This window comes from Rana temporaria, chromosome 9, assembly GCF_905171775.1.
Source record: "Rana temporaria chromosome 9, aRanTem1.1, whole genome shotgun sequence".
NCBI lineage: Eukaryota > Metazoa > Chordata > Amphibia > Anura > Ranidae > Rana > Rana temporaria.
In genome coordinates this window covers 174,392,338-174,419,604 of record NC_053497.1, presented here as the reverse complement: position 1 = coordinate 174,419,604, position 27,267 = coordinate 174,392,338, and the positions used below count along the sequence as shown (strand labels likewise).

At 45.2% G+C, this 27,267-nt stretch overlaps 1 protein-coding gene across 3 annotated transcripts in view; it reads right to left on the bottom strand.

Annotated features, from left to right (window-relative positions):
- DIAPH2 (diaphanous related formin 2) overlaps positions 1 to 27,267 on the bottom strand; it is a 1,333,979-nt gene that overhangs the window by 555,653 nt on the left and 751,059 nt on the right. The gene's annotated exons all lie outside the window — the stretch shown is intronic.

The following is a 27,267-nucleotide window of genomic DNA, read 5'->3' as shown; positions in this document are numbered from 1 at the left end:
TAAGCCGACCCAAATATAAGCCGAGGCACCAAATTTTACCACAAAAAATGAGAAAATGTATTGACTCGAGTATAAGCCTAGGGTGTCCATCTGCATGCCTCGATGTGCCCATGTGCATGCCTCACTCTGTCCATGCCTCACTGTGCCCATGCCTCACTATGCCCATGCCTCACTGTGTCGATGTGCATGCCTCACTGTGTCCATGTGCATGCCTCACTGTGCCCATGCCTCACTGTGCCCATGCCTCACTGTGCCCATGACTAGACTGACGTTTAACATGGTAGTCTATGGAAGGGGTGCCCGGCTTTGAAAAAGCGTTAAAAAATCTGTGCTCCCCAGCCGTAGGTCCCCCGGACAACAAATTTTGCACACTTGTAGAGGAGAAATGGGGCTACATGTGTGACAAGTTTGGTCCAGGGGACCTACGGCCGTCCGGTACCGGGTCCCCAAATTTCGGGAGATTAGGCGCAAAAAGGCGACTCGAGTATAAGCCGAGGGGGGCATTTTCAGCACAAAGAAATGTGCTGAAAAACTTGACTTATACTCGAGTATATGCGGTATGCATATTTGGCTCCTAGCTATAAGTGGACCTATTATAAGGTATATTTTTTCACGTTAAAGCTTAAATTCTGGGATCCCTCCTCTAGGCCTCCAGCTCCACCGCCTTCATCCTCTATACTTCCTTTTTTGTTTTAGAGATCTTCAGGCTGGTTGCAGGATGAGTTCTCCTTCAGTGGTGGGTGTTCATTAGCATACTTGGGAACTTTCCGGATTTCACCCGGCAAAATGCAGGATTTCCATGTGGTTTCCAGGCTCATCTCTGGCCAGATACAGTGGAACCTCGGATTACGAGCATAATCCATTCCAGGAGAATGCTCGTAATCCAAAGTACTCACATATCAAAGGGAGTTTCCCCATTGAAGTCAATGGAAACAAAAATTATTCGTTCCGCGTTTACTTCAATGGCATGCAATACCGCATGCAGCCAGAGGCAGGGGATGACGGAGAGCTTCGGAAACAGACGGGAAGGCCCGAGGACCGCTCGGCTGACCTCTGCAAACCTCAGAAAGGCTCAAGAACGTAGTATTTCCGAGTCTTTCTGGACCGCTCCGGCACCCCCCCCCCACCTCAGGCCAAACGCGGTACTGCACCTCACTTTGGCCTGAATCCTGCTCATTTTGCCAGACAACACTCGCAAACCGAGTTAGGATTCCGCAATCCGAGGTTCCACTGTATGTCACATACCAATGCTGTAGAGCAAGGTTTCTTAGCTAGTTCCTCCTGATGGTTCTAGGGGTTCATTTGAGCAAGGAACAATGTCTGTCTCTCAGAGAAGTTCCCGGTGACACCTTTGAACTTCTATCTATACGTAAGGGATAGCAGAGTGGGCTAGATTCAGATAGATTAGCGGATCTTTAGATCCGCGTAATCTATCTGATTTACGATCCGCCGGCTCAAATTTGAGAGGCTAGTGCAGTATTCAGAAAGCACTTACCTCCAAACTTGCGCCGGCGGATCGTAACTCCCCCGGCGGAATTCAAATTCCACGGCTAGGGGGAGTGTACAATTTAAATCAGGCGTGTCCCCGCGCCGATTTAACTGCGCATGCGCCGCCGCCGCCGAAAATAAGAAAAAATAAAAAATGTAAGCGCCCCCGTCCCCGCAAGCTCAAGCAGCAAAGAAAATGCATAGGGAAGTTGCGCCCGCATATGTAAACGGTGCTCAAATAACACATGTGAGGTATCACCGCGATCGTCAGAGCGAGAGCAATAATTCTATCCCTAGACCTCCTCTGTAATTCTAACCTGGTAACTGTAAAAAAAAGCATCGCCTATGGAGATTTTTAGGTACCGTAGTTTGTCGCCATTCCACGAGTGCGTGTAATTATAAAGCATGACATGTTTGGTATCTATTTACTCGGCGTAACATCATCTTTCACATTATACAAAAAAACTTAACTTTTTTCATTTTTTTTTTATTTATGAGTGTCTTTTTCCCAAAAAGTTGGGTTTAAAAGACCGCTGCACAAATACCGTGTGACATAAAATATTGCAACAATCACCATTTTATTCTCTAGATTCGCTGCTAAAATATATATATATATATATATATAATGTTTGGGGGTTCTAAGTAATTTTCTAGCAAAAAAATACGGATTTTAACTTGTAAACACCAAATGTCAGAAATAGGCTTAGTCATGAAAGGGTTATGGCAAAGCCACCTTTGTTCAGGCATCACCTTGGGTCACCACCTACTCCCCGGACCAGCAGCTCAGATAAGACACGATCTAGTAAATCCTGGTGCATGCGCAGCTCCTGGTTGCAGGCACAAATGTCTAAATGCCTACAAAGTAGGGTGACCACGTGTCCCGGATTGCCCGGGACAGTCCCGCATTTAGCAGGTCTGTCCCGGGCACATTCATTCCAGGACAATACAGTGTCCCGGAATGAAACTGACACAGCCACCCCCCAGGGCCAATCTGATTCCCCCAAAAAAGCCACAACATCACTGCTTTACACACTGAAAGTACTTGTCCTGGCCGGGAATGCCTGGAGGAACACAATCCCTGCTTGTGATTGGAGAAATCATAAAACCCGCCTCTTGTGTCCAATCACTGTGCTGTGATTCGTTACAGCACCAGCTGATTTTTGGGAAGGGAGGGTGTCCCTGAATCAGTGGCGTAGCGTGGGTTGTCAGCGCCTGGGGCGAAGCAAGTCATTTGCGCCTGTCTGACCCATGGACTTACCTCTTTTCAGCTATCTCTAGTCTGGTCACATGATCCACTATGTGAGACAGCCATGGCTGTAGGGAAGAGGAGAGCGTGCTTGATAATGACTGGTAAAGCCTGGAGTGGTGACATCATGCATATGTTCCTATATCCCATCTGTTGTTGGCGCTCCCTCCTCTTCACACTCGTGACAGCGCCCCTCTAAATTTTGCGCCCTGGGGCGGTGGCCCCCCTCGCACCCCCCACGCTACGCCACTGCCCTGAATGGTAGTTTGGAAATGTGGTCACCCTACTACAAAGTTACAATGTTGCAGTCTGATCACTAGGGAGGGATGGAGACTGAGGAAACACTTCCTGCTGCTTTCAGCAGATAAATGGCATCATCTTAGCTGAGGCTATATTCCCCCCCCCCCCCCGGGGCGGTGGCCCCCCTCGCACCCCCCACGCTACGCCACTGCCCTGAATGGTAGTTTGGAAATGTGGTCACCCTACTACAAAGTTACAATGTTGCAGTCTGATCACTAGGGGGGGATGGAGACTGAGGAAACACTTCCTGCTGCTTTCAGCAGATAAATGCCACCATCTTAGCTGAGGCCACATCACTGCACCGGAGAAAGGACGGATTTTTAATGATAAGAGATGGAGCTTTTTTCTGAAAACTGATACTATTGTTATATTTTGCGGCACGCTAGAAAATGTATTCACATAGACTTGTAAAGTTACTGAGAGCTCACAGCTTTAAAAGGCCTGCAGGAAACAAGGCCATGCCAGAAAACTTCTGCAGAAAGTACATTTTAATAGAGTTTGCACATCCTAGACCTTGGTGGAGTCTGAAAAAAAATAAAAATAATAGAGCCTGAACTCGGCGAGGAACCGGGATGAAACGGGAGAAGCCTCGAGGAGATCAAGACACGGAGAGGGCAAGGATACGACAACCCTAATTCACCTAAGCGATTGAAAGAAGACTCAATTGTAGCTCAGAAAGGAACAGTGGTAGGTCTGTGAACTACTCACAATGAAAGACCTTCTCCACTGCCGCTTCTCAGCCTCAAAGAATGGAAAAACTTGACTACCAATGTGACATGTATACATTATTTATGGGGGCCCGTCTAAGCTATGCTAAAAAAAAAAAAAAAACATAGCCGACCGGTAATGATGAGCTATCCAAGCTTGTTCTGTAATTCTCACCGTTCCTGGAATAATTGATTGCAATCTTACTACAGTGGAACCTCGGATTACGAGCATATCAAAGCGAGTTTCCCCATTGAAGTCAATGGAAAACAAAAATAATTAGTTCTGCATTGACTTCAATGGCATGCAATACCCCATGTGGCCAGAGACGGGGGGGCACCGGAGAGCCTCGAAACAGCCAAGAAAGGCCAGAGGACACCTCGGCTGACCTCGGCAAACCTTGGAAAGGCTCGGGAACCTAGTCTTTCTGAACGTCGTTGATTGGTTCCGCTCGGCTCCGGCGCCCCCACCTCTGGCCAAACGCGGTACTGCACACCGCTTTGGCCTGAATCCTGCGCGTTTTGCGAGGCAACAGGATTTTTGAAAATACAGTGCTTGTATTGCGAAACGCTCGTTAAGCGCATTACTCGCAATCCGAGGTTCCGCTGTAATTGTATTAGCTAGAATTGAAGCTGAATTCCAAAGCTGCTAGACCTATAGTTAAGATACCTCAAAGTCAATGGCAGGGGTGGACTGACAACTCATGGGGCCCCCGGGCAATAGGAGATTATGGGCCCCCGGGCAATAGGAGATTATGGGGCCACACAGTATACACACACATATAGTATACATACACAGTGTATACACACACATATAGTATACATACACAGTATACACACACATATAGTATACATACACTGTATACACATATAGTATACATACACAGTATACACACACACACACACATACACTGTATACACACACATATAGTATACATACACTGTATACACACACACATATAGTATACATACACAGTGTATACACACACACACACATATAGTATACATACACAGTATACACACACATATAGTATACATACACAGTATACACACACATATAGTATACATACACTGTATACACACACACATATAGTATACACACACACACACACATATAGTATACACACACACACACATATAGTATACATACACAGTATACACACACATACATACATACATACATACATACACTGTATACACACACACATATAGTATACATACACTGTATACACACACACATATAGTATACATACACAGTGTATACACACACATATAGTATACATACACAGTATACACACACATATAGTATACATACACTGTATACACATATAGTATACATACACAGTATACACACACACACACATACACTGCATACACACACATATAGTATACATACACTGTATACACACACACATATAGTATACATACAAAGTGTATACACACACACACACATATAGTATACATACACAGTATACACACACATATAGTATACATACACTGTATACACACACACATATAGTATACACACACACACACACATATAGTATACACACACACACACATATAGTATACATACACAGTATACACACACATACATACATACATACATACATACACTGTATACACACACACATATAGTATACATACACTGTATACACACACACATATAGTATACATACACAGTGTATACACACACACATATAGTATACATACACAGTGTATACACACACACATATAGTATACATACACAGTGTATACACACACACACATATAGTATAAATACACAGTATACACACACATACAGTATACATACACAGTATACACACATACAGTATACATACACACACACACACACACACACACATATAGTATACATACACATCATACACACACATAGTATACATACACAGTATACACACACACACATACACAGTATACACACACAGAAGAAGGAAAATCACCGCTCAAGGTGGGTCTGCTATAGGGTCATACACAGGTGTAGGATTCCAAGGGTGCTGGCGTAAACCAAACAGGTTGTCTTTATTTAAACGAACAGCAAAAACATACCAGATCACAGCAACAGAAACAGGAGGATAACCGACGTTTCGCACTGACTTAGTGCTTATTCATGGCTTACACACATAGTATACATACACAGTATACACACACACATAGTATACATACACAGTATACACACACACACACACATATAGTATACATACACAGTACACACACACATAGTATACATACATAGTATACACACACACATAGTATACATACACAGTATACACACACATATAGTATATATACACTGTATACACACACACACACACACATATAGTATACATACACAGTATACACACACATATAGTATACATACACTGTATACACACATACACAGTATACACACACATAGTATACATACACAGTATATACACACACACACATATAGTATACATACACAGTATACACACACACACACACACACACATATAGTATACATACACAGTATACACACACACACATATAGTATACATACACAGTATACACACACACACACATATAGTATACATACACAGTATACACACACACCCACACACACACACACATACAGTATACATACACAGTATACACACATACGGTATACATACACAGTTTACACACATACGGTATACATACACAGTATACACACATACAGTATACATACACAGTATACACACACACATATATAGTATACATACACAGTATACACACACATATAGTATACATACACAGTATACACACACACACACATACAGTATACATACACAGTATACACACATACGGTATACATACACAGTATACACACATACAGTATACATACACAGTATACACACACACACACACACATATATAGTATACATACACTGTATACACACACACACACACATATAGTATACATACACTGTATACACACACACACATACAGTATACATACACAGTATACACAGTTTACGCACACAGTATACACACACTGAAAAGGTACTGGAGAGGCGGGGCAGCTATAATCTTGGGATTTTTTTTAAATGCATACTGTCCCTGGTTTTACTGAGGCTGGCAACCCTGATGGGGCCCCCTAATGGCATGAGGCCCTCGGGCAGTGCCCAAGTGCCCCGAATGGTCAGTCCGCCCCTGGTCAACGGTCACACCTGCCAAAAGCTTTCTAATCCTTTAAAGCAAGTTTTGAGATCCAGACTGGTCCTAGACCTCCAATGAAGTTCATCAGAACAGCTTGGTCAAGGACACACCCCCAGCCTGCAGGTTGGGCAGCAGCACACTGATGGGATGGCACCACACTCTTTGTTTTTTCCAACCTCAGCAAGCTATGGGCATTGACTCCTTGCAGCCCTTTAGGAGGGTCTTGACACTGGGAAGCATTGGCAGGCATCCCAGGTGACCCATTGTGATTGGGTGTCACATGAGCAGGTGATCAGGAGCTCCCAATCACAGACAATGACATGGAGCACTTTAAGACAGCTTGGTCACTGTGCAGGGAGTGTGTACTGAGCACATTCCCACCACAGAAAGGAGGTTCCCCTTGGGCGCATATGATGAGCGGCGACCGGGTGTTAAGGCCCCTCAATCCTGCCGCCACATACTGTATATATGTACAGCTTTTTGGAACAGGTTGATAATAAACAATTTATAATTACGAACAAAAATTCAGAGGAAGCTGCAAGTAACAGACTGCTGGGAAAGAAAAAATAAATAAATATATATATGTATATATTATATTACCAAAAGTATTGGGACGCCTGCCTTTACACGCACATGAACATTAATGGCATTCCATTCTTAGTCCGTAGGGTTCAATATTGAGTTGGCCCCGCCCTTTGCAGCTATAACAGCTTCCTTATGGGAAGGCCGTCCACAAGGTTTAGGAGTAAATTTTTGAGGTCAGGTACTGATGTTGGACCAGAAGGTCTGTCTCTCAGTCTCCGCTCGAATTCATCCCAAAGGGGTTCTATCGGGTTGAGGTCTTTATGGACCTTGCTTTGTGCACTGGTCCTAATCATTTGGTGGAGGGGAGATTATGGCGTGGGGCTGTTTTTCAGGGGTTGGGCTTGGCCCTTTAACTCTTAAGGCATCGGAATACCAAGACATTTTGGACAATTTCATGCTCCCAACTTTGTGGGAACAGTTTGGGGGCGGCACCAGGGCTCAAGTCCTGCGGGAACGCGTGGGAACGGAGTTCCTGCACTTTTTTCACAGCAGGAACGCAGTTCCCTTTGCAGGACTAGAGCAGCCGAGAGCAGCCGAGCCGCCCGAGCCAATCCTTTACTAAGGGGCGATGCCCAGCTCGAGTCACTGTCAGAGGCAGGCGAACCTTAGTAATCCCTTATGTTACTGGCCGCTTCCTGTATATGGATTCATCAGGTAGTGCGTCACTTCCTCGATGCCGCAATGTCTCCTGGGAGCTTTTGTCATTGTTCCCAGGAGACATTGCGGAGGTCTGCCACGAGTTATTGCGGGATTTAGAAAGAACTTGCAGTGGATCGAAAAAAAAAACATGCGGTTCAGTAATTATGCATATGAGCGTATAATTTTTTTTTTTTTGGTGGGGGAGTGGATCTTGGGTGGGAGTTCCCACACTTTTTTCCCCAGGACTTGACCCCTGGGCGGCACCCTCCTGTTCCAACATGACTTCCCACCAGTGCACACAGCAAGGTCCGTAAAGACATAAATGAACAAGTTTGGGGTGGAGGAACTTGACTGGCCTGTACAGTCCAACCTCAACCTCATAGAACACCTTTGGGATGAATCAGAGCGGAGGATCTGTCCTTTAGACCTAAACAAGCAATTTTAAAAAGTTTCCCAGATTTAGGAAAAATCTACCTTTGTTGTCAGACCCACCCACACTGCAAGGGTTAAATGCTTGTTAGGTCTAAGGGGAGCTGCAGAGGCTGTTACTTACGATACACCCCCCGCTCTGGTGCTCTCCTCTACATGGTACGTGGAGGAGGCAGGTGTGTGACGACGGCCAGAAGCACCTTTCTCAGGAGGCCTAATGGGACCAGTTGCACAGATGGATGGACCCTGCTGGACCTAGGAACAAGGGCCCGGATTCATAAAGAATTGCGCTCTATTTGCGGAGGCGCAGGGCAACGATTTTGCCCTGCGCCCCCGGAAATATTTTGCGCTGCCCTCGATTCACGGAGCAGTAGCTCCGTAAATTGCGAGGGCGCGCCGGCAAAATTGCCCGGCGTAAGCGCGCGCAATGTAAATGATCCCGCCAGGGGCGGGAATCATTTAAATTAGGCGCGCTCCCGCGCCGAGCGCATGCTCCGTCGGGAAACTTTCCCGACGTGCATTGCGGCAAATGACGTCGCAAGGACGTCATTTGCTTCAAAGTGAACGTGAATGGCGTCCAGCACCATTCACGATTCACTTACGCAAACGACGTAAAATTCGAACGTCACGACGCGGGAGCGCCTGGTATAGTTTAGCATTGGCTGCCCCTGCTATTAGAAGGGGCAGCCTTACACTAAACACGCCGTACGGAAACAACGTAAATTGCGTACGCAGGGCTCGCGCAACATTGTGAATCGGCGTAAGTATGCAATTTGCATACTATACGCTGACCACAATGGGAACGCCCCCTAGCAGTCATCGCAAGAATGCAGCCTAAAATCTGCGTGGCATAAGAGCCTTATGCCACGCAGATTTTAGGCTGCAGTCGGCGTAACGAGTTCTCTGAATCAGGAGAACTCGTTACGCCGGCGCAAGTCAGCAATTGCGCTGCGTAACTATAGTTACGCAGGTGCAATTGCTAACTGAATCTGGGCCAAGGTAAGTATTACACCTTATTCCTTCATCTATGCACGGTACGTGATGACGTTAAGGGCCCATCCAGAGCTTCAGGGAGAAGAGAGGAATAGCACTGGATGGAAGGATTGGGTAAGTAATCCATCCTATCCCTGAACTCCTAGACCAAGTTAACCCCTGCAGCCCCCACTGCAAAGACAGGCTTTGTCTAATTACCATAATTGGGCTTTACCACCAGCCTAAGGCGCTCTATTTTCATCCGAGTGACGGTCATTTTCAAATGCCATCGGACTCAGCTGAAAATAACTGTCACTTTTTTTTTTTTTTTAATACGGATATTTATCCCAGTGTGTTAGCTTTGTAAATTGAGCCTACCATGTGGAAGATTTCTCCTATTCTTAATACATCGGCAGGTATGTGTGTGAGTGTTCGGGAGCGTGCAGAGAGCCAGTCTACCATGTCCGAGAATACAGGCGATCAATACATTCACTTTACGGTGTTATCACAGAGTGCTACATGGCGGCAATTAAAGTGACGCAACGTTGCAGAGAAGGAGAGAGATCACATCTTGTATAACTCCATGATGAAGGCGTCTGTTCATACATTACACAGATAAATGGCTGCGGTTCCCGGGGCTTAAAGGGCCAGCACCCTTGAAATGTTCTCTGCGTATAGTGTATGCCTGCGCCTGCATGTCTAAGCTGTAGGTATTGAAAAAATCTTTGCTTCGGGATTCCATATTCTTCGGTTAAGGGATTATTTACACTTGCTTCAACAAGGCTTCGGAAAGGCTTTGTTAAAGCTCTCTGAACGCTAGTCAAAGCTCCTGTCACAAAATAAAATGGCTATCTTACAGTCCTGTTTACACCAGCTTTTGCTTTACTTTGCTTCAGAGTCGCTTCAAAAATTATACCCCATGTAGCTTCAGTGGTGCTTCAAATCGTCTTCAAAGCCTCCATAGAAGTCTATGGCACAGCTTGTTTGAAGCCCCATCGAAGCCCCACTGAAGCGTCATCAAAGCCCAATGAAGCCTCATCGAAGCCCCACAAAGTCTCTCCGGAGGCCCACCGAAACCTCATCGAAGCCCCACGGAAGCCCCATCAAAGCCTCATCAAAGGCCCCACCGAAGCCTCATCAAAGCCCCACCGAAGCCTCATCGAAGTGCCACAGAAGCCCCACAAAGCCTCATCGAAGCCCCACAAAGCCCCACAAAGCCTCCATAGAAGTCTATGGCAAAGCTAGCTTGAAGCCCCACTGAAGCGTCATCCAAGCCCCACTGAAGCGTCATTGAAGACCCACTGAAGCGTCATCAAAGACCCACAAAGCCTCATCGAAGCCCCACAAAGCCTCTCCGGAGCCCCACCGAAACCTCATCGAAGCCCTACCAAAGCCCCACAGAAGCCCCATCAAAGGCCCCACCGAAGCCTCATTGAAGTAACACCAAAGCCTCATCAAAGCCCCACCGAAGCCTCATCGAAGTGCCACAGAAGCCCCACAAAGCCTCATCGAAGCCCCAACGAAGCCCCATCAAAGCCTAATCGAAGCTCCACCGAAGCCTCATCGAAGTGCCACAGAAGCCCCACCAAAGCTTCATCGAAGCTTCATTGAAGCCCCACCAAAGCTTCATCGAAGCCTCATTGAAGCCCCACCGAAGTCTAATCGAAGTGCCACAAAAGCACCACGAAGCCTCATCGAAGTGCCACAGAAGCCCCACAAAGCCTCATCGAAGCCCCACCGAAGCTTCATCGAAGCACCACCGAAGCCTCATCGAAGTCCCACCAAAGCCCCACTCACGCTTCATCGAAGCCCCACCAAAGCCCCACCGAAGCCCCATCGAAGCCCCATCGAAGTCCCACCAAAGTCCCACCAAAGCCCCACCAAAGTCCCACCAAAGCCCCATCAAAGTCCCACCAAAGCCCCATCAAAGTCCCACCAAAGCCCCATCAAAGTCCCACCAAAGCCCCAATAAAGCCCCATCAAAGCCTCACCGAAGCCCCATTGAAGCCTCATCGAAGCACCAAGCAAAAGCAGATGCACACAGGACTGTAAGCCAACCATTTTATTTAGTGATCAGAGCTTTGACTGGCGTTCAGAGAGCTTTAACAAAGCGCGTCCGAAGTTTTGAAGCAAGTGTAAACTAGCCCTAAAAGTTTTCAAATTTTGGATCAAACCCTTCCTATTTCATCAATTCTTCACATCTAGAATTATTCCATTGGCGATATTTAAAAATTTCCTGACAAACTTTATCAAATAATTTACGCGTTAGAAAGCCTTTATCCCGTAGCGGATTTCTTCTCTCCAATAAGGAGATTAATGAGTTTTCCCCCAAATAACGGCAGATCCAGGCCCCCCTGTATAGGGGCGGGGTCCCGGCACCCCAGTCCAGCCACAACAATGTTGTAACTGTGAGGCTAGGAAATGTTTTCATTGGTGGAATAGCAAGCCCCCCCTCCCCCGCATCTTTAGCTAACATTAAAGTATTTCATTTTATGCAAGGTTGTTTTTATTATTATTATTATTTATTACAATTATCGAATGAGAGTTTCCACCTTCCTAAACCAATATGTTGTAATCCAAGTTGGGGAGTTGTGGAAAATAGAACGTAGTTGAGGTGTCCAGGTCATTTTAACCACTTGCCGACCGCCTGCTGTCGATTGATGGCGGCAGAATGGCCCCCCTGTGCAATAGCTGTACAGGGGGGCGCTTTGAGTATAGGGGTCGCACATGCACCACGTGACAAAAATATGTAGAAGAATACGTATTGGCCTAAAGTAAACTGAGGAAAATCTGTATATATATACCGTATTTATCGGCGTATAACACGCACCCTAACTTGAGTGTTATACGCCAATAAATACAGTATGTATATATATATATTAGGGTTGTCCAGATACCGATACCAGTATCGGTATCGGGACCGATACTGAGTATTTGCGGGAGTACTCGTACTCGCGCAAATACCCCCGATACCTAAATAGAATACTTTCCCCCCCCCCCACCGCTGCCGCCGCATCGCGCCGCCGCATCGAGGGACATGGCTAGAGGGACATTGCTGCATATGTGAGGGACATGGCTAGAGGGACATTGCTGCATATGTGAGGGACATGGCTGCATATGTGAGGGACATGGCTGCATATGTGAGGGACATTGCTGCATATGTGAGGGACATGGCTAGAGGGACATTGCTGCATATGTGAGGGACATGGCTAGAGGGACATGGCTGCATATGTGAGGGACATGGCTAGAGGGACATGGCTGCATATGTGAGGGACATTGCTGCATATGTGAGGGACATGGCTGCATATGTGAGGGACATGGCTAGAGGGACATGGCTGCATATGTGAGGGACATGGCTGCATATGTGAGGGACATGGCTAGAGGGACATGGCTGCATCTGTGGGGGGACATGGCTGCATATGGGGGGGACATGGCTGCATTTGGGGACACATTTTAAAAAAGTATCGGTATTCGGTATCGGCGACTACTTGAAAAAAAGTATCGGTACTTGTACTCGGTCCTAAAAAAGTGGTATCGGGACAACCCTAATATATATATATATATTTTAGATTCGTATAGCAAAAAGTAAAAAATATCATTTTTTTTCGAAATTGAAACACTTAACCCCTTCAGCGCCCCCTACTGGTTAACCCCTTCACTGTCAGTGTCATTTTTACAGTAATCAGTGCATTTTTATAGTACTGATCGCTGTATAAATGACAATGGTCCCAAAATGGCGTCAAAAGTGTCCGATGTGTCCGCCATAATGTCGTAGTCATGATAAAAATCGCTGATCACCGCCATTACTAGTAAAAAATATATATATTAATAAAAATGCCATACAACTACCCCCTATTTTGTAGACGCTATAACTTTTGCGCAAACCAATCAATATACGCTTATTAATTTTTTTTTACCAAAAATATGTAGAAGAATATGTATCGACCTAAAGTGAGGAAAAAATTAATGTTTTATATATTAATATTATTATTATTATTATTATTATTATTTATATATATTTTTTGGGGATATTTATTATAGTAAAAAATATTGCTTTTTTTTTTTACAAAATTGACGCTCTATTTTTGTTCAAAGCGCAAAAAATAAAAAAGCGCAGAGGTGATCAAATACCACCAAAATAAATCTCTATTTGTGGGGGATAAAGGACGCAAATTTAGTTTGGGTGCCACGTCGCACGACCGCGCAATTGTCAGCTAAAGCGTCGCAGTGCCGAATCGCGAAAAGTGCTCTGGTCAGGAAGGGGGGTAAATTATTCTGGGGATGAAGTGGTAAAAATGGGACGTAAAAAGGATGTAGATCTACACTGGCTTGTCAAGAGTGTGACAATACAAAGCGTAAGATCATGGCGGTTTTCTGGAGCGCGTGTACGTAGGGGGAAGCTTACAATAAAAACGCGTTCGTCGAAGGAATTCACGCTCGGTGGAAGCTCGCTGATCTATAGGACGGCTTTACTGCTCTGTCTAATTGTTGTTCTTCAAGAAGAAACTGAGGTTTTCACGGGCCGGATTCTGCGGCAACACGCAGCGTTTTTTACGAGTCGTTCTGCTCCAGCAGGGCCATGAAAGTTTTCAGAGCGTACCGAAAGCCAACAAGTCATGGAGTCATGCAAAGTCAGCCAACAGCTCACCGACTGGGAACTACAAATCCCAGAAAGACCTAATAGGACACCGTTTTGGAAAGAATAACTAAGATACAATGTAGCTAAAAAAAATCTGCATTAACCACTTCCATACCGGGCTATTCTGTCACTTCTCTCCTACATGTAAAAAGTTACTCAGAACCCCTAAACATTATACATTTTTTTTAGCAGTCACCCTAGAGAATAAAATGGCGGTCACTGGAGCGCTGGGCTGTGGAGGGGGCGGGAGCAGCCGGCTCAGGCTCTCAGTGACTCGCTGAGAAGCTGAGCCAACTGCCACTCCAGGCATGTGTGCGGATCCTGACTTCATGGCCGCGATAGATTATATATATATATATATATATACACATATATAGTTCTTTATATATATATATATATATACAGACACACATATATATATATATATATATATTTTTTTTACACACACACACATATATATATACATATATATGTGTGTGTGTGTGTGTGTGTGTGTGTGTGTGTTTATATATATATATATATATATATTTCTTCAAATCGTATAGTTATATAGTTCATATATATTTTTATATATATATATATATATATATATATATATATATATATATAAATATATATGAACTATATAACTATACGATTTGAAGAAATATATATATATATATATATATATATATATATATATATATATATATATATATATAAACACACACACACATATATATGTATATATATATGTGTGTGTGTGTAAAAAAAAAAAAAAAAAAATATATATATATATATATATATATATATATATATATATATATATATATATATATATATATATATATATGTGTGTCTGTATATATATATATATATATATATACCGTATTTATCGGCGTATACCGCGCACTATTTTGCCCTGAAAATCAGGGCAAAATCGTGGGTGCGCGATATACGCCGATACCCGCTTTCCCGCGCCGAATTTGAATATTGCGCTGACATATACCGAGCACAGTACACTCGTGTAAAGTCGGGCAGTCTCGGCTACACTCGCGCTCACGTCCTGTACGTCCAGGACGTCAGCGCGAGCATTGCCGACTATACGCGAGTGTACTGCGCTCGGTATATGCCGGCGCAGTATTCAAACTCATCGTGGGAAAGAGGGAAACGAGCGAGGAGGACGCCACAGAAGGACGCCGGACCCGACGAAGAGGACACTCGAACCCGCAGACGGACGCCGGACCCGACGAGGCCGCCGTGCAAGACACCAAACTAAGTACAAAAATCTTTTTTTTCACAGGAATTTCTGGGCAACTTTAGGGGTGCACGCTATACCCCAATAAATATGCTATATATATATATATATATATATATATATATATATATATATACACACAGTGGGTATAGACAAGAATTGTGGAAGACCTGATATGGACAAGCAGGGAAAAGAGAGAATTACCTAATTCAGTGGAAGGAAGGTGGAAGGCTAGCGGAAGGGGACTAGGGGGGGAAGGGAGGAGGGAGGAGAGGAGATATCCCTGTGGGTTTTTTTTGGTGGGGGGGGGGGGACAGGGGTATGAAGATAATTGCATAAGGAATTATAGGCACTGAGGTTGGAGGGGGAGCGGAGAGGGTCAAAGATAATATGTTAGGCCATGGGAGAGCGTCACCCCATGACCGGACATTAGGAAATGTGATGTTGTTTTGAGAGGACCAGAGGCCCCCTCCATGTGGTCCCCCCCTTTGGTATGAATTGATTTTGGGATCCAATGGCCCATTGCCCCACTCTCGGCTCTGAAGAGAAAAAGGAGAGGGTGGGAGTTAATGGGGGAGAAGCATGGATCTCAATGGTTGGAATATTTTTGTTTAGTTTCCTTTATTTTCTGTTGTTGAGATGAATAAAAAGAGAGGTTATGTTTAGATAATTGATTGTATACTCATCTCTTGTGTTAAGATCAATGTCATTCCTTATGTTCTGTATAAATGAAGGAAAAAAATAAAGAAATTGTAAAAATAGAAAAGAATCGCGCCAATAAAATTAGAAAGCAAGGGTGTGATTGTCCTGTAATTTTCTTTGGATTATGAGGTTTATTCACAAATGAAGAGCCCGCCAGCCCTCCTCATCTCTGCGGTTCAGCCAGATACAAGGATAGAAGAGAAAACAACAAACAATCAGCACTATAAGCCCCACGAGGAGACGTCCTATTCAAATGCTGCTTTAACCTCAAGTCTTAGAAAGCTCTTATCAATTCAATCCAGATCCAAGAAGGATTAACCTGATACCAATGAAAAGAATAGCATGAGGGTGGAGAGGGAAAAAAAAAAAAAGAACGATGATGGAATTCTGATATAAGTAAATAATCTGATGAATTTAACTCCCTACTATGTCTATACAATGTTGTAAAGGAGGGAGGGGGGGGGAATGTTTCAAGGAAGAAAAAAATGCTTAACATTTCTGTGTGCTAGAAAATATTTCTGCTTGTTCATCCCCATCATGTTAGAGAGAATCAGTTCATACTGAAATTGATTGATGAAGAGGAAGCAGAGAGAGAGTTGCACAGACATTAGGAAGTACACACCCAGTGACCCTGTGAGGTGCTGATGGAATTCTGTGGATTATTCAAGTGTCATATTAAGATATGCTGAGTGCACTGTTTCGGAAATTGCTGTTTCTACAATTAGTAACAAACTGGTTGTGTACTATGGGCCAGATTCTCAAAAGAGATATGACGGCGTAACTCTGAGTCTGGCCGGTCGTATCTATGCGCCTGATTCTTAGAATCAATTACGCATAGATTTCTATTAGATCCGACCGGCGTAAGTCCCTTACGCCGTCGGATCGTAACTGCATATTTACGCTGGCCGCTAGGGGCGTGTACGCTGATTTACGCGTCAAAATATGTAAATCAGCTAGATACGTGAATTCACGAACGTACGCCCGGCCGACACAATACAGATACGCCATTTACGTTAGGCTTTTCCCGGCGTAAAGTTGCCCCTGCTATATGGTGGCGTAAGTGCGGTGTACCAATGTTAAGTATGGCCGTCGTTCCCGTGACGAAATTTGAAAATTTTACGTTGTTTGCGTAACTCGTCAGTGAATGGGGCTGGACGCAATTTACGTTCACATCAAAACCAATACGTCCTTGCGGCGTATTAGGAGCAATGCACACTGGGAGATTTCCACGGACGGCGCATGCGCCGTTCGTGAAAAACGTCAATCACGTCGGGTCACAGAACATTTACGTAAAATACGCCCCCCTGTTCCAAATTTGAATTAGGCGGGCTTACGCTGGCCGATTTACGCTACGCCGCCGCAACTTACGGAGCAAGTGCTTTGAGAATACAGCACTTGCCCATCTAAGTTGCGGAGGCGTAATGTAAATAGGTTACGTTACGCCAAACTACGAGAATCTGGCCCTTACACTTTATAACTGACAAATGTCCCATGTCCTCATTTTTGACCCCCGATCTCTTATTTAAAAGGTCCCGTCATGCTTTTTTTTCTATTTACAATTTTTTTTTTTAAAAAGAACAGTGTAAATATAAAAAAATAAAAGAAATAAGAAAAAAAAATCATTTTTGTTTAAACGTGCCCCATCCCATCGAGCTTGCACGCAGAAGTGAACGCATATGTGAGTAGCGGCTGCGTATGAAAACGGTGTTCAAACCACACATGTGAGGTATCGCCACGATCGTTAGAGCGAGAGCAATAATTCTAGCTATAGAACTCCTCTGTAACTCAAAAAATGCAACCTGCAGAATTTTTTTAACGTTGTATATGGAGATTTGTAAGGGTAAAAGTTTGTCGCCATTCTACGAGCGGGTGTAACTTTGAAGCGTGACATGTTGGGTATCAATTTACTCGGTGTAACATTTTCTTTCACAATATAATAAAAATTGGACTAACTTTACTGTTGTCTTATTTTTTAATTAAAAAAAAATATTTTTTTTTCCCCAAAAAAAAGTGCACGTGTAAGACCGCTGTGACAAAAAATATTACAACAGCCATTTCATTCTCTAGGGTGTTAGAAAAAAATATATATATATATATATAAAATTTGGGGTTCTGGGTAATTTTTCGAGCAAAAAAAAGATTTTAACTTGTAAACAACAAGTTTGAAAAATAGGCCCGGTCCTTAAGTGGTTAAAAAAATGTGCAGCGGGAATGGGTGGGTGGATGATGCATGGTGTCTGCTAATGAGGTCAGCATGTCAACTCCTTCCTGTGTCATGACCTGAAGTCTGATCAGGAAGAATTACATTACTAATGGAAACGTCTGGAAACATGGATGAGGACAAGTGAAGTACCGTAAGTGACTGTAGATTTAATGGAAAGCTTTGATATTTTTGCAAAAAATTTACATGAATGCTATATTGGTGCAGAGACATGTGCACACTGAAATATTTTGTTTCGGAATTTCGTTTTCGTCCGAAAAATGTATTTATTTAGTTACTCCCAAAATTTGTTTTAATTTATTTTGGTTCATTAACTACTTGCCGACCAGCCGCCGTCATTCTACGGCGGCAGGTCGGCTCTCCTGGGGGAGAGCACGTCATACTACGTCGGCTCTTAGAGCGGCCACTAGGGGCGCCCCCCCGCTTGCCCCCGACTCCCGTGCGTGTGCCCGGCGGGCGCAATCGCCGCCGGGGGAACCCGCGATTGCTCATTACAGAGCGGGGACCGGGAGCTGTGTGTGTAAACACACAGCTCCCGGTCCTGTCAGGGGGGGAAATGCTGATCTTCTGTTCATACAATGTATGAACAGAAGATCAGTGATTTCCCCTAGTGAGGCCACCCCCCCCCCCCTACAGTTAGAACACACCCAGGGACATACTTAACCCCTTCCCCGCCCCCCAGTGTTAACCCCTTCACTGCCAGTGGCATTTTTATAGTAATCCAATGCATTTTTATAGCACTGATCGCTATAAAAATGCCACTGGTCCCAAAAATGTGTCAAAAGTGTCCGAAGTATCCGCCATAATGTCGCAGTACCGAAAAAAAAATCGCTGATCGCCGCCATTACTAGTAAAAAAAATATATTAATAAAAATGACATAAAAATACCCCCTATTTTGTAAATGCTATAACTTTTGCGCAAACCAATCAATAAACGCTTGTTGCGATTTTTTTTTACGAAAAATACGTAGAAGAATACGTATCGGCCTAAACTGAGGAACAAAAAATGTTTTTTATATATTTTTGGGGGATATTTATTATAGCAAAAAGTAAAAAATATTCATTATTTTCAAAATTGTCGCTCTATTTTTGTTTATAGCGCAAAAAATAAAAACCGCAGAGGTGATCAAATACAACCAAAAGAAAGCTCTATTTGTGGGAAAAAAAACACGCCAATTTTGTTTGGGAGCCATGTTGCATGACTGCGCAATTGTCAGTTAAAGCGACGCAGTGCCGAATCGCAAAAAGGGGCAAGGTCCTTAACCTACATATTGGTCCGGGGCTTAAGTGGTTAATGCACATTATTAGAAAAAAAAATCTGTATTTGGAACAGTTTCTTTTTTTCTGACTCTGCATTGAGGTCAGTTCAGCTGCGGTTGTGCAATTTTTCCTGAAACCAGCTGGAGCTTAGCGGTCCTTTAATACAGTTGAACGCCCATGCTATCTGCGGACCATCGTGCAGCTCCTGAAAATAAGCATGTGGAGGCATCCGTCATACTGTCAGGATGCAGGTATTTGTGAGCGCTATTCCCAGTGTGTTCCTCTCCGCTCTGCTACAGCAGGAAACATAAACCGCCGTTTATTACTTCTCAAATAATGTGGCAATATCTATTTGATTACACCGTCCCCACGAGTAATCCGAGCGAGATCTCTCTTCCCCTACGCCGGGGCCGAGTCGCGCTACCGCAGCACGTCGAAAAAAAAATAATTATATTTATTAAGCCCTGGTTTATAGGACACAATATACTGCTCAGGAAGACTTATAATGAAAATGAGAGCTTTGCTGTCTCAATTGTCTTCTTAAATAAGGAATCCCTAGAGACCGCGCTGAAAGGAAGGGCAGCGTACTGTAATAGCGACGGGGCTTTTTTTTTTTTTTAAAGGGTTTTAGAAACAGGGAGGTAAAATGGTGACATTGGGGGGTCAATATAAATGGAAAGGAAGGGGGGGTGCACTCACACTTTGGATCTTTAGGCATTTATTAGGCTCCAAGAGCAACACAGCTGAAGGCCAACAAAGACTGTATGGCCCAGATTCTGAAAGGACTTACGACGGGCGCAGCGCCATGTACGCCGTCGTAAGGCCCCATTCACACCTAGGCGTTTTTACGCCTGAAGCGCACTGCTCACAAACGCCAGAGGGGAGAATTAACATTATTCCCTATGGTGACTGTTCACGCCTGAACGCCCAAACGCCTGTCGCGCGAAGCTCAAACAAGTCCCGGACCTTTTTTTGTCGCGCGTATCGTGCGCTTTGGGCGTATTTGAGCGTTCTTTTCCCCATAGAAAGTAATGGGAAACGCGCGAATTGAGCGTATCGCGCGACAACGGGCGTTTGCTACGGCGTTTCGTCGCTTTAATAAATAGAACTTGTCGCCCATGCAGAAGATTAAAAAAATCTACCAACATAGCAACAAGTGATGAAAAGATGATAATTTTTCCTATTGGCTAAAATAAAAAACGCACAAAAAAACGACCGAACGACCGACGCTCAGGTGTGAATGCAGCCTAAGTCCTTATCCGACCCGTCGTATCTATGCGCCTGATTCTTAGAATCAGTTACGCATAGAAATCCATTAGATCCGACAGGCGTAAGTCTCTTACGCCGTCGGATCTTAACTGCATTTTTTTGACCGCTAGGTGGCGCTTCCATCGAATTCCGCGTTGAGTATGCAAATTAGCTAGATACGCGAATTCCCGAACGTACGCACAGCGGAGGCAGGAAAGTTACGACGTTTACGTTAGGCTTTTCCCAGCGTATAGTTGCCCCTGCTATATGAGGCGCAGCCAATGTTAAGTATGGCCGTCGTTCCCGCGTCGAAATTTAAAAAAAGTTACGTCGTTTGCGTAAGTCGTCCGTGAATGGGGCTGGACGTCATTTACGTTCACGTCTAAACCAATGACGTCCTTGCGGCGTATTAGGAGCAATGCACACTGGGAAATTTCACGGACGGCGCATGCGTCGTTTTGCAAAAACGTCAATCACGTCGGGTCACAGTAGTTTTACATAAAACACGCCCCCCTGATCCAAATTTTAATTAGGCGGGCTTACGCCAGCCGATTTACGCTACGCCGCCGCAACTTACGGAGCAAGTGCTTTGAGAATAAAGCACTTGGCCGTGTAAGTTGCGGAGGCGTAACGTAAAGCGGATACGTTACGCCCGCACAAAATTATGCCGCTGGACGAGAATCTGGGCCTATGAGTTTTAGCCATGACTATACGTGATGGGGCTAGGGTTGCCACCTCATCCCTTTAAAACGACTTGCCGGCCGGCTCACGCGATGCACGTTGGCAAAATGGCATGACTGGGCAGATCAAAGTATATATAAGTTGCCCTTTAAGTAGTGGCATTGTGGGCGCTCAGGTGGTCAGAGTAGGGTGACCACGTGTCCCGGATTGCCCGGGACAGTCCCGCATTTTGCAGTTCTGTCCCGGGTACCTTCAATCTAGGACACTACAGTGTCCCGGAATGAACGTGACACAGCCACCCAATGAACCGACAGGTGAAAACTGTCCGTTTTCCAGTCCAGGGTGGTCGCCCTGCCAAATGCCCTGCAATGCACTGCGCCCAACCAGGGCGCAGTAAAAGCTGGTTGTTAAGGAGCGGGGCTGGGAGCTGACAGCTGAATAATAAAAAAAAAAGCTGCCAATAAAAAAAAAACAGTGTGAGGTCCCCCTCCCCTAGTCCATTCCATACCCTTGGGTCCTTTGGAGGCTTCCAGATTCTGATAATCTCCCTGCCTGCATGCCACCACAACCACCAGCCAGAGTAAGATGGGTACAAGGTGCTTTGGGTGGGAGGGGGGCAGAGCCCGAGGGGTCTGATATAGACTAGGGGGACTGTGCTTTTTTTCCCCAATAGCTGGATGCATGCAATTGCAACCGTGAGTCAATTTAAATGAGATTTGACTTTTTTTTTTCTTTAGAAATGTCATTTTTGCTGCAGCAGGTTCTATACATGGTACAGATGCACCACTTTACAGGCAGACTAAGGGGACCCCCCAGACACTATATTTAAAGGAATTGTTCATTTTTTATTTTTTGCACTTTAAGCATAATTAGAATCACTGCTCCTGAAAAATTGTAAAAACATTTTTTGCATTGATACATGCCCCCAAGGCAGTACCCAGACCCCCATACCCCTATTATGTCCAATTAATTTCATATAAGTCTTTAAAATTGGCACATTTTTGTGAAGGAGGGGGGGTGTCCCTGAATGGCAGTTTAGAAATGTGGTCACCCTAGGCCAGAGCTCCGTGAGTGTGACCACGGGTCTCGCAGACCTGATGTCCGCCGGGAGTCCCGCGATCGTCTCACGGAGAGGAAGAACGGGGAAATGCGGATGTAAACAAGCATTTCCCTGTTCTGCCTAGTGACAGGACAGTGATCACAGCTCCCTGTAATCGAGAGCGACGATCAGTGTCGTGTCACACGTAGCCCATCTCCCCTACAGTTAGAACACATCCCTAGGACACACTTAACCCCTTCAGCGCCCCCTACTGGTCAACCCCTTCACTATCAGTGTAATTTTTACAGTAATTTGTAAAATTTGTAAAAGGAAAAAAAAATCTCACCTAAAACTGCTTGCAGCTGAAATGTATTTCCAGATCCTGGCAATATAGATAAAAATCATTAAAAAAAACGGCATGGGTCAATCCCCAGTCCATTACCAGGCCCTTTGGGTCTAGTATGGGTATTAGGGGGAACCCTGCACCAAAAATAAAAAATAAATTGCGTGGGGTTCCCCCCAAAATCCATACCAGGCCCTTCAAGTCTGGTATGGATATTAAGGGGAACCCTGCGCCAAAATGAAAAAAAATGGCGTAGGGGTCCCCCCAAAATCCATACCAGACCCTTATACGAGCACGCAACCTTGCAGGCCACAGTAAAAGGGGGGATGAGAGAGCGCCCACCCCTTCTGAACCATACCAGGCCACATGCCCTCTAACATGGGGAAAGTCCCCCCCAAAGGTCCTCATCCCCACAACCCTTGACTGGTGGTTGTGGGGGTCTGTGGGCTGGGGGCTTATCGGAATCCGGAAGACCCCATTTAACAAGAAGACCCCCAGATCCCGCCTCCCTAAGTGAATGGGTATCAGGTACATTGTACTCCTACACATTCACCATAAAAATGTGCATAGCATGCATTAAGATAAAAATATATAATACTGGATACAGGCAGGAGTATTTTTCAGGGGGAACTTGGTGGAACTCAGTTCCACCACCTCTGGCTCAGACCCTTGGAGAAGGGGGGGGTGCTCACCACAATCACTTGTAAACATAGAAGTCTGTTTTTTGTGTTTACAAGTGACAGCTCTGCACTCTGTGTGTAACCCCCCTGAACTCTGCACTCTGTATGCAATGCAGTCCTGGTATTTAATGCTCCTTTAAGACCCTTCCTACTGTTGGTGAAATTTGACTGACCACACCCACTGTTTGATGTTATTTGGAGGGTGTGTCTAGGGGGAGGGATTTTGGGGGGTCGTGGTTGAGTTCTAGCACCTATTGTTTGAGGGAAAAAAAAGGTATATTTGCAATTTCAACCACTGGGGGATGACCCCATGTTAGCCATTAGTGTCTGATGGACCTTTATCTACAACAAAATCTAATCTGATTGGTCACTCTGACATATGCGCTTTCACCTTCTTTTCATGATTGCGATCCATCGTATATTGATGTTATTTCGCTTTTATTGCAGCGGGAAGAGGAAGGAGGAGACTTGTGCTGTGTAATTTATCCAGGGAAGGTTATCAGAGTCCTTCTGTACTTGTATGTAGAACACTGAATTAATTAAGAGCGGTCAATGCAGTAATCGTGCTAACAGGGTTATCTAACATTACGTTCCCCGGTAATCTATAATCCAGGCATGACGGAATACTCGAGAAGTGAAATTCATGAGAACGGAAGCGAAAACACCTGACACCACCATAGGTGGTGGTGACAGGGCCATCTTAATAGAATCATGGGCCCCTGGGCAAAGTAATGCTATGGGGCCCCTACAAGCCTGCCCCCAATTTACGCACCTATTCCCATGAATGAAAGTACAATATTTCTACTTTACAGCGTGTCACTTGCTACTGTCCCCTGCCACCAGAATCAGCGTGTCACTTGCGACCAGTTCCTTGTCACCAGATTCAGCATGCCACTTGCCACGTTGCCCATCACACATTACAGATTGTTACTTGCCACATCACCTGCCCCACGTTACGGATTGTCACTTGCCACATGTTGCGGATTGTCACTTGCCACACCACCTGCCCCACGTTACGGATTGTCACTTGCCACATCACCTGCCACACGTTACGGATTGTCACTTCTCACATCACCTCCCACACATTGCGGATTGTCACTTGCCACATCACCTGCCCCACGTTACAAATTGTCACTTCCCACACCACCTGCCCCACGTTACGGATTGTCACTTGCCACATCACCTGCCACACGTTACGGATTGTCACTTGCCACAGCACCTGCCACGCGTTGCGGATTGTCACTTGCCACATCACCTGCCACACGTTGTGGATTGTCACTTGCCACATCACCTGCCACACGTTGTGGATTGTCACTTGCCACATCACCTGCCACACGTTGTGGATTGTCACTTGCCACATCACCTGCCACACGTTGTGGATTGTCACTTGCCACATCACCTGCCACACGTTGTGGATTGTCACTTCTCACATCACCTGCCACACGTTGTGGATTGTCACTTCTCACATCACCTGCCACACGTTGTGGATTTTCACTTGCCACACATTGCGGATTGTCACTTGCCACACGTTGTGGATTGTCACTTGCCACACGTTGTGGATTGTCACTTCTCACATCACCTGCCACATGTTGTGGATTTTCACTTGCCACACATTGCGGATTGTCACTTGCCACACGTTGTGGATTGTCACTTGCCACACGTTGTGGATTGTCACTACTCACATCACCTGCCACACGTTGCGGATTGTCACTTGTCACACGTTGCGGATTGTCACTTCTCACATCACCTGCCACACATTGTGGATAGTCACTTGCCACATCACCTGCCACACGTTGCGGATTGTCACTTGCCACATCACCTGCCACACGTTGCAGATGGTCACTTGCCACGTCACAGATTGTCACTTGCCATGTCGCATGCCACATGTTGCCGCTTGTCACTTGCTGTGTCACTTTCCTGCTAAGGTGGTCTCTTGCAAGTCAGGCAGCAGATAACAAGCCAGGCAGCAGAGAGATTATGTCATCTCAGGGGCCAAATTGGGCACTTTTCTTTATTTTATCCGGCCCTTGGGACACCGTTTCATCCTGTGATACCAGTGATGGGGCATAATCCCTACCCACTCACACCAATGATGGGGAACAATGGCTCCCAAAGACTCCATCAATGGGGCACAATTCCTCCTAATGACACCAACAACGGAGCACAATTCCTCCCAATATCTCCATCAATGGGGCATAATTCTTCCCAATGGCTCAATCAATGGGGCACAATTCCTCCCAATGGCTCCATCAATGGGGCACAATTCCTCCCAATGGCTCCATCAATGGGGCACAATTCCTCCCAATGGCTCCATCAATGGGGCACAATTCCTCCCAATGGCTCCATCAATGGGGAACAATTCCTCCTAATTGCTTCATCAATGGGGCACAATTCCTCCCAATGGCTCCATCAATGGGGCACACTTCCTCCTAATGGTTTCATCAATGGGGCACAATTCCTCCCAATGGCTCCATCAATGGGGCACAATTCCTCCCAATGGCTCATCAATGGGGCACAATTCCTCCCAATCGCTCCATCAATGGGGCACAATTCCTCCCAATGGCTCGATCAATGGGGCACAATTCCTCCTAATTGCTTCATCAATGGGGCACAATTCCTCCCAATGGCTCCATCAATGGGGCACAATTCCTCCTAATTGCTTCATCAATGGGGCACAATTCCTCCCAATGGCTTCATCAATGGGGCACAATTCCTCCTAATGGTTTCATCAATGGGGCACAATTCCTCCCAATGGCTCCATCAATGGGGCACAATTCCTCCCAATGGCTCATCAATGGGGCACAATTCCTCCCAATGGCTCCATCAATGGGGCACAATTCCTCCCAATGACTCCATCAATGGGGCACAATTCCTCCCAATAACTCCATCAATGGGGCACAATTCCTCCCAATAACTCCATCAATGGTGAACAAATCCATCAATAGGGCACAATTCCTCCCAATGACACCAGCGTTGGGGCACAATTCCTCCCAGTGACTCCATCAATGGGGCACGATTCCTCCCAAGGACTCCATCAATGGGGCACGATTCCTCCCAATTACTCCATCAATGGTGAACAAATCTGCCCAATGAATCCATCAATAGGGCACAATTCCTCCCAATGACACCAGCGTTAGGGCACAATTTCTCCCAACGACACCAACAATTTGGCCAAATGAAACCAACGATGGGGCACAATTCCTCTCACTGACAACAAAGTTAAGACATTGTTTTTTTTTCCCCCGTTTTTTTTTCTTCCCCCATTGATGTTGGGACCTTTTCTACTCCCAATTGGCATAGTCCGGCCCCCCTAACATCTGAAGATTAGTAAACTGATCCTTTGTTTAGAAAGTTTGGAGAGCTCTGCTCTAGTGATTACCTGTTTCTAATTTGTTCTCTTGAATACATGTATGAAAATCAAATAGAGAAGACAAAGTAATAATGAAATATACGATGAGCTTAGGTGGCAGCGGGTTCAGGAAGCTCTGGATGGCCCTTAGTGCTCAGTACCGGCAAGGATAAATCACGATCCTCAGTCCAAAAAGCAGGGTGTGGCTTACATCCATCAGTCCAGGTGAATGGGCGTGGGTGGTTGTCAGTCCCGGCGCGTCGTCTACACGTTAATGTCTCATCGCCAGAAATCTAATGAATTGCTCCTGAATGAAGGTCCCCTTGTG